We start from the raw sequence: 9,431 nt of genomic DNA, 5'->3' as shown, positions 1-9,431 counted from the left end.
ATATGAATTTAACTAATTGCCCTTCTAGCATTATTTCAGGATCGAATCCATACAAAATCATTTTATAGTTAACAGAAATTGGGATTTCGCACTGGTTTTGCAGAAACGTAAATATATTTTCCCAGAAAGGAACAATTTTAGGACATTTAGCAACCACATGCGACCAATTAGCAGAGTCATGCTGTAAACACCTATAGCAATTCGAAGAGCATTCAGGATACATCTTATTAATTTTGACCGGGGTAAAATACAGAAGCCGTTTACTGAAAAACAGCATTCTGCGCCAATTGGCCCCTCTCAATGCAGAAAAATTCAACACATTAATTCTTTTCCATACGGCGGGCGTTAGTACCATGTTTTCCTGGTCTAGCCATTCATTACTTGATTTGCCACATAAATTCGGATCCCTATTCATGGTTAAACGTCGTTTCCACTCCCCTGGCTTCCTTTCTAGTATTGACAGAAAAAGTTCAGTGAATAGTGAATCAGGGGGGGAAAGATGTGTGGGATCTAATTGAAGCAAGACACCATGAATCAGCTTATATGAGCCCAGTAATATAAAATTGCCCTGAACCCGGGCCGTCAAATCTGACATCCTAATCCAGGTATCATTTTTTTAAAAATCATCCAGTTTCCTGAACCCTATTTTCTGCCATTTTTCTACTAACTCCCATTAATATCCACCCCAAAGAATGAAAAAAATGAGCTAATGGGAGAGAATATATTGAGAAATGAGAGAGAGTGCCTCTTTAGAAGTGCTGTGCGTCTTTTAAAAAACCAGTGCAAAACCTTATACCTAACTGTTTTTGGTGATTTGAAAACTTGAAGCGGTGAGGGAATTTGAGCTTCTTTACAAATCAAATCAAAGAAAAAATTGATAAAAAGTTGTTGGGTATTGTCCTTAAATCTAGTCAAAAATTGAGCCAAATAAGAATTATAATAGTCTTTCAGATTGGGAAGAGCAAGCCCTCCTTGTTCCTTATCCTCAAATAAAGTGTGCAAAGTAATGCGTGGTGTCTTTTTAGCCCATATAAAGGAAGAAAACAAAGATTCAGCCTTAGAGAAAAATGAGCCAGGCAGAGCGCAAGAAATAGTTGAAAATAGAAAGTTGAACAGCGGAAGAACCGACATCTTAATTAGAGCAATACGTCCCATAATAGTTAATGGTAGGGAATTCCATCTTTCAAACATTACTCGGACTTTCCGCAGCATTGGTACAAAATTGAAACTATAAAGATCAGCAACTGAAGATGAAAACCATATCCCCAAATATCTTTTTGGTTTATTATTAATGCAAGACTTTAGGTCGGGATGAATTACAGGCTTAATGCCCCCGCACACTATAATTTCAGTTTTTTTTTATTTATCCGATATCCCCCCTGAACCTCAAACTCTTCGAAAATTTGTAGGGCCTGAGCTTGACATTGTCTTTCTGGCCTAATTAGCAGGATTATGTAGTCTGCGTAAAGTTTGATTTTAGGCATTAAGTTAATAGGGGGAAGTAACAGTGGAGCTTTCCTAATTGCAGTAGCTAACGGCTCTATGAAAAAAGCAAATAATATCGGGGACAGTGGGCAGCCTTGTCTAGTGCCACGTTTCACCGAAACAAGTCCCACTGATTCTGTATTGATAATGAAATTGGCCCTAGCCCCAGAATAAAGATTCCGTATTAGATCTATTATTACATCTGGACTGCCGAAGTGCTGTAAAATAACAAAAAGTGTCTCCCATACCACCAAATCAAAGGCTTTTTCAGCATCAAATAATAAAATTAATGCTGGAATCTTTCGTGCTTCAAAGAAATCAAGAGCCTCCGTTAGAAAATGAGTATTGGTCAACAGCTGCCTTCCGGCAACAAAACCATTTTGATCTCCATGAATCAAATCTGCGGCAAAAGAATTAAAACGAGTGGATAATAGTTTAGTGGTAATTTTATAATCTGTGTTCAATAACGTGATGGGTCTATAAGAGTTCGGGTCTGTCGGGGGTTTGCCCTTTTTAAGAAAGCTTACCACTGTTCCTTCCCGAAATAAATCCGGAACATGTCCGCCCATCAACATAAAATTTAATAGTTGTATAAAAAAATCCGCAAAGGCGTTGAAAAAAACTTAAAAAAATTCTGAGGGGAACCCATCATTGCCAGCAGCTTTCCCAAGTGGGAGCTGATGAACTACTTTCTCTACTTCCTCTCGCGAGAAGGGGATCACCATACTCGTTTGATCAAATGAAGAAAGAGTGGGAAGAGATTGTTTTTCCAAGTGCTTCAATAAATTTTGATGGTCTATGGACGCTTGGGTATCATAAATTTTCTTATAATGTGTGACCATAATATCGCCAATTTCAATTGGATCCGAAGTGTTTCTAAAAGTCTCAGGAGAGTTCAAAGAATGTATTAAATTCGATGAGGCTTGTTCTCTGGCCTGCCACGCCAAGAGTTTGCCAGTAAAATTACTTTCTTCATAGATTTTTTGAGAGCTCTTACGAAAAATCTCCTCACTCTGAGTATAGAGCTCCTGAGAGAACTCTCTTTTGGCCGCAATTAGTTGGTCATATAGCGATCTATCTAAGTTATATTGCATACGTATAGTCAGATCCTGTATTTTCTGTTGAAGCGCTTTATTCCTGTTCTTGGCGGCCAATGAATCGACTGCATCTCTCCCAATGACTAGCCCTCGGATATATGCCTTCAGAGAGTCCCAAACATAGTTGAGGGGGGCTGTACCCACATTCCGTGCGAGAAAGTCTGAAATTTCTGTTTTGATACCCTCAACCCAGGTCTCATCAGTCAGATATTTCTTATTGAAGTCCCAACGCTTCGGGTTCTTACCCTATCTACCGATCCTACTTCCATAATAATCATAGCGTGATCTGAGAATCCGTTATAGAGCATCATCTGTTTGGAGAAAATAATTTGACGTGAAATTATAAAGAAATCAATTCGAGAGGAAGATTTGTACCTGCCGGACCAACAGGTATATTCCCTTTTATCCGGGTTTTGATTACGCCAGGGGTCCCATAAATTAAAAAGCGCCATATTATTCCTCAACGATCTAAGGGATTTAGGCTTATATTGAACCATCGACTTGCTGGATGAATCCAGCATTTTATTCATCATAATATTAAAATCCCCACCTATAATAATTTCCCCCCTGACCATTAACAAGGAATGAAAAAGCTCCTCATATACCTCTGGTCTGTCCTCCGTTGGAGCGTAAAAACTAACAAACGTCACAGGGTTGTTTCTATTAGGAATAACACAGGTGGCCAACACCATCGGCCTATCCCATCATGCTCCACCTGACCCACTTGGGCTTCTAGTTTTTTACTCAAAAATAGTGCAACTCCCTTCTGTGACTCAGAACATGCAGATAATACTCTACAAGATGCCCAACTTTTAAACATAGAAAATTCCTCATTTTTCGACCTGGGTATGTGGGTTTCCTGTAACAGAATCACATCCGGCTGTTGCATTTTAGCCCATAATTCTATTGCTCTCATTTTTTTCCTATTATTTAGACCATTTACGTTAAAGGAAATAATTTTCACCCCATACTCGAAAATCTAAACAAAGGAAAATCACTACATAACTAATCCCCAAATCTGATAACATACCATTATTAAACCCAACATTGCCAGGAGTACCACACTTCAGAATTAACGACATTCTTAGACTTCCGGCTGTGTACAAGTAGATATATAAAATCATCCAAGACTTATTTTTTTGATTTCTTGCCCATACCACCCTCCCCCTCCCCACCCTCTCCCTCTAGTCCCCCCATCCTTATGGCTCTTCCCCCACGCCCGCCATTCAGTCCCTCCCCGACCCATGAGGTGCCTTGAATTAGCACCCCTTAACCTTCCTCGGAGTCCAGTCCCCATCCTCCTCCCCCCTCGCACAAAAAAAACAAACCATTTTTTAAAGTATTCAGCGAGATAAGTAATCTCCTCTGCCTGCCGATAAACTTCCAAAGAAAACCCAAATTCATAAATTCACAAAGAAACTTCTATACCAAAGTTCAAAGGGCAGTCTCACAGCCCAGATTCATTGGTCCTTAGAGATCATGGTTAACAGCCCCTGTGCTTCGTCAATATCCGAAAATAAATGAAATTTGCCCTTAACCAGAACTTTCAGTTTTGATTGCTGAGCAATCTTAGCTTGCGCTCCCCTGTCCTTGAACAATTGTAGCATTTTTACGAATTCCTTCCTCCTTCTAGCTGCTGCAGCGGACATATCCGAGAAGATCCGGCATTTAGTAGAGGGGTTAGCTGAAAATTGCCTCTGCTTGAAGGCCTTAGACAGGATAGTTTCTTTCACTCGGATATCTGCAAAATTGACAAGGATAGTCCTGGGTAGAGAGGAATTTGGAAATGGTTGAGCAGGAACACGATGTGCCAAAGTGTCAATCAGTTCATCTACCCTTGGAATTGGATGAGCATCAGTCCTAGTGACTGCATTGAGTCCCCTGTAGTCAACACAGAACCTCACCTCTCTCTTACCGCCCTGGGTGTGAGGTTTTGGTACAAAGACTACTGGACTAGCCCAAGGGATATCAGAGAGCTCAATCACTCCCAGTTCCAACATCTTCTGGACTTCAGTTTCCTGATACAGTCCCTGACATGATCAGGTTGCCTGTAAATCTTATTTTTAACAGGCAGACTGTCACCTGTGTCCACCTTGTGTGTACACCAGGTAGTCTGACTTGGAGTCAGTGAAAACATGAGTCTGTACTGATTGAGGACCTTCCTACAATCAGTCTGTTGTTGTTCAGTGAGGCTGCCTGCCAAGGCTACACCATCTACTGAACCATCTTCAGGGTTCTGTGAGAGGAGATCAGGGAGTGGATAACTCTCTTCCTCCTGTCCCTCATCAGTAGCCATGAGCAAGCCCATGTCTGCCCTGTCCGCGTATGGCTTGAGCCTGTTCATATGGAGTACCCTATGGGGGCTCTTGGGAGTTCCAAGATCCACCAGGTAGGTAACCTCCCGCTTTAGCTCAAGAATGGTATGGGGCCCACTCCACTTGTCTTGGAGAGCCACTGGGGCCGCAGGCTCCAACACCCATACCTTCTGTCCTCAAAACAGCCTTTTGCTCATGCCAGGACTTATGCAATTCCTGGATAGCCTCAAGGTTTTTGGAGGCCTTCTTCCTATACTCCGCCATCAGGGAGCGGAGACCAAGTACATAGTCCACTATGTCCTGTTTAGGTGGTTTGAGAGGTAACTCCCATCCCTCCTGAACCAAACATAAGGGACCCCTAACTGGATGTCCAAACAGAAGTTCAAAAGGGCTGTAGCCAACCCCCTTCTGAGGAACCTCTCTGTAGGCAAAGAGAAGGCAGGGCAAAAGGATATCCCACCCATGCCTAAGCTTTTCAGGGAGACCTTTTATCGTGCCCTTGAGGGTTTTGTTGCATCTCTTAACTAACCGATTGCATTGTGGGTGATCGGGTGTGGTGAATTTGTATTTCACTCCACGCTCCTTCCACATAGCAGCCAGATCACCAGACAAAGTTTGTATTTCTGTCTGATACTACCTCCTTAGGGAAACCCAATCTGGAAAAGATTCCCAGGAGAGTTCAAGCCACAGAAGGAGCTGTGGTAGTCCTAAGGGGAATTGCCTCTGGATACCTAGTGGCATGGTCCACCACCACTGTATACATCTGGGCCCAGATGCAGTTGAAATATCCATGGGACCAACAATGTCAATCCCAACCCTCTCAAAGGGAACCCCCACTACAGGTAGTGGTATCAGGGGGGAGCTTTATAGTGCACATGACTCGGCAAGTGATACAGGAGTGACAAAACTCCTTTGTGTCTTCTGACATGTGAAGCTAGTGAAAGTGAGGGGCATGCCTGTCCCAGGTCTTACTTTGGCATAAGTGTCCTGCTAATGGGATGTTGTGTGCCCGTGTTAATAGGAAGCCTCTAAACTTCAGAGGTATAACCAACCTCCTGATAGCACCAGGCTATGGGGGCTCTACCCTCGAAATACAGAAGTCCATCATCCCAATAGATCCTGTGGGACCCACTGGCACTCCCAGCAGCCTCAGCAGCAGCTTGCTGTCTGAGGAGTGCATGAGAGGGGCATCTCAGCTGTTCCTGGCTCAGATCTGCCCTGGAAGGCCCCCCTGTCCTCAAGAACTCTCCCTGGTCAGGTTCAAGTTCCTCTGTGATAGTTCCTTCACATGGACTGGGATTATCTCCCTCAAGAGACTGATCCTCACTCTGAGGCAGGGGAGAAGACACTGCCTTACCCCTTCTGCTCCTTCTCTTGGAACTCACCTGGTCCATCTTTTCAGGATCCAGGGCCTGTTCAGTGGAATATATTTTTGCCTGGGACCTATTCATAGCAAACACATCTGCAGGGATGCACAGCATTTCTGAGTTCCACTTCAGCTCAAGCTGACGTTTCCAAATAGTTGCCCAACAAGCCTTCAACAGGGAGGCCTGAGCTAACCACAACTTTCTTAGGACCAGTTACCCCTCCCTAGGTGAAATTCATAACTGCCAAGGAATGGTCTGTCCTGACATTGCTTGCATTGGTCACTTGGTACATCTCACCAAGTATGATCTGTTAAGGCCCCACAAGATCTCTTGTCACCATTGTGACACTTGCACCTGTGTCCCTGTATGCTATGGCCTAATTACCATTAATCAAAGGCTGTTGTATTTACTTGCCCAGGTTACTGGGAAAGAGAAATAAGGAGGCAATGTCCATGCCTCCATCACAGACTAACACAACCTGAGTTGGAATTCTGACTAGCCAGAATCCATCTCAGATCCCAAGGTTAACCCTGCTATACCCTTGTTCTGTACACCACTACTTGGAACTGAGCTAGGGGTAACAGTTGCCTTAGGGGCAGTGGTAGCTGGATTCGATTCCTTGGCCCTTGGACAATTGGCATCCTTTGTTCAATGTGTCTTCTCTCTACAGATTTGACTCCAAGGATTATTTTTGCCTTTTTCTTTAGTAGACTGTGACTCCCCCTCAGATGCAGGCTTGTGGGGCCCTTGTGAAGACTTCTGGTCTTTACTCTTCTTCTCAACCTTATCAGAGGATTTAGCATCTTGCTTCTTTTGGTCACCACCTTGATTCAGAGTTTTCTGCTTCACCCTGGTTCTGACCCATTTGTCTGCCTTCTTTCCCAATTCTTGGGGAGAGGTCAGATCAGAATCAACCAAGTACTGATGCAACAACTGATTTTGGGAATTATTAACCTCTTCGCTGCTGATGACGAGCTCAGCTCGTCATCAGCTACGGGGCTCGTATGCTGATGACGAGCTGAGCTCGTCATGTAATGCGGTATTTGAAAAAATGCCGCACACAGCGGGAAAAGCCGCCGCAGCGATGCGGTTAAGGATCGGCTCACTCATAATTAAATTGTACAATCCTTTAAAAATCACACACCTTACTGCCAAGTAACCACCCTTCCAGTGCCTTTACTAGCAAATCTACAAATTCAACCCAGTCCTGAGTCTGTGTCTCCTGGGTGTCTCTGAACTTAATCCTGTACTTTTCAGTGGTTAAGCCAAGCCCATCAATGAGAGCACTCTTAAGGACTGAATAATTGTCAGCATTCTCTTCTCTAACAGTGAGGAGCTTATCTCGACCTTTGTCAGGAAAAGGAACGCCACAAGATAGCTGCCTGCTGCTCCTGAGGGGCCCTCTGTACAATACAGGCCGTCACTAGTGCAGTTATCCATTTGTGGAGGTCATCCCCACTCTGATAGGGAGGGACTATCTTGTTCAGGTTCCCATGATCATGAGTATACTCGCTGATCCTAGGGACACTGTTGCTGCCACCGTGGGACTCTAGTCCAAATATTTTTGTTGCGCTTTGGAACTCTAAGGGTTCCCTGTCTAGGGACAATTGCTCTTTCTTGAGCCTGAGCTTGACTCTCTCAAGCTCCAGAAATTGGCACTGTCTATCATAAGAGGATTCCATCTTATTTGATATGGAAGTCCCTACAGAAGTTCCCGAGTGATTAGACTCCACAGAGGGAGGTCTGGAAATCCTAGGTAAACTCTGTACTCTTCCTGGTAGAGTAAAGAGAGAGCCACTGGGGCCTTCTCCCCCACCTGAAGGAAGATCTGTGTTGTCCAGGTTAGAATCATCTTGATTCTTCTGGTCAGGGTATGAGTTCAGATTAAAACAGGTTTCACTTCCTGGACTTTCCTAATTCCCTGCCCCACTCACTCTACCTACCTCACCAGACACTGGGGTCTTCCTAAGGTCATCTAAGAGCAAAATCTCAATGAGACGTTGGGTGTTTACTGTACTCCCTGTCCTCGACTTTCTAGATGGACACATGGCTCTCAATTCTGGAAATGAGATGCCATTGTATCTAGTTGGCAGAGAGCCACTGGCTTCTCCTCTAGAAGACATACTAGTGTTATGTGGTCTATGCACCTTCCTAACCTAGCGGAGACTAAACTCTCTTGAGTTGCAGAAACAGTGTGCTAAACCCTTGGCTTACCCAACTCCAAGTTCAGTAGAACTTACTTATTCTAATCTTGATGTATTATATGTACCTAATACTTAGTGGTTTTCAGTTAATCATTCAATGAGATTTATCAGGTAAAACAATAGCAAGCTTGAATCCCAACCGCTTCACACCAATGTGAGAAGGTGGCCTGGTATATGCTGTCCACTAGTTAAAGTGGGCACCTTATACCAGTCAACACGACCCTTGTGATGTATGCAGTCAAAGATAACCTTTATAAAGCTATCCTAGTGGTAGCTGTGGAGACCTTCGGAGGTCCGTGACAGAGCAACAGGTTGCCAGCAGGTCTTGACCTCCAGAGTCGGTCAACACGGCTGCCGGATTTCTCCTTTGGGGCATTTGCAGCAAAACGCTAGCTAATGCCTGGAGAGGGAATCCCCCTCCTACATATATAGCACCTTAGTGTGTGCTTCACATTTTTTCAATCACAACTCTTTAAAGTATAGATTGCACAGTCACTTATGTAACGGTCCTGAGGAAAGCCAGTTTCTAAGAAAAGGCCTGGCTGAAACATGTAGACCACACCTTGGAGGTAGGAGTTCTTAATACTCACTCCACCAAAATCCACCTGCCTTGTTTTTAATGATAACAGAGGTCCAGACATAAAAATTTAATTATCCCCTCGGGAACTGGGGCCACTGTATAGCTTTTTAAAATTTCACTTTCACGTCACTCACACTGCACAATCAGGAACATACCAGCTCCACTGTATTCAGACGTAGTAGCACACCCGGTACACACTCGGTGTCACTGGGTGGGCCCGATGATGAAGCATGCCACCAACTAGGTTGGTGGGTGAGGGCTTCATAAAGAAACCTAAAGATTTCCCTCTTGTCATACAGTCCTGAGTCCTGTATTGTTCACAAATAGGCTAGTCCTCCTTTTGATTAACATAGCTGTGGAGATCAGCCTTCAGGCTTAATCTT

This window comes from Lissotriton vulgaris, chromosome 4_1, assembly GCF_964263255.1.
Source record: "Lissotriton vulgaris chromosome 4_1, aLisVul1.2, whole genome shotgun sequence".
NCBI classification, from domain to species: domain Eukaryota; kingdom Metazoa; phylum Chordata; class Amphibia; order Caudata; family Salamandridae; genus Lissotriton; species Lissotriton vulgaris.
Note: the sequence above shows the minus strand (reverse complement) of the source record.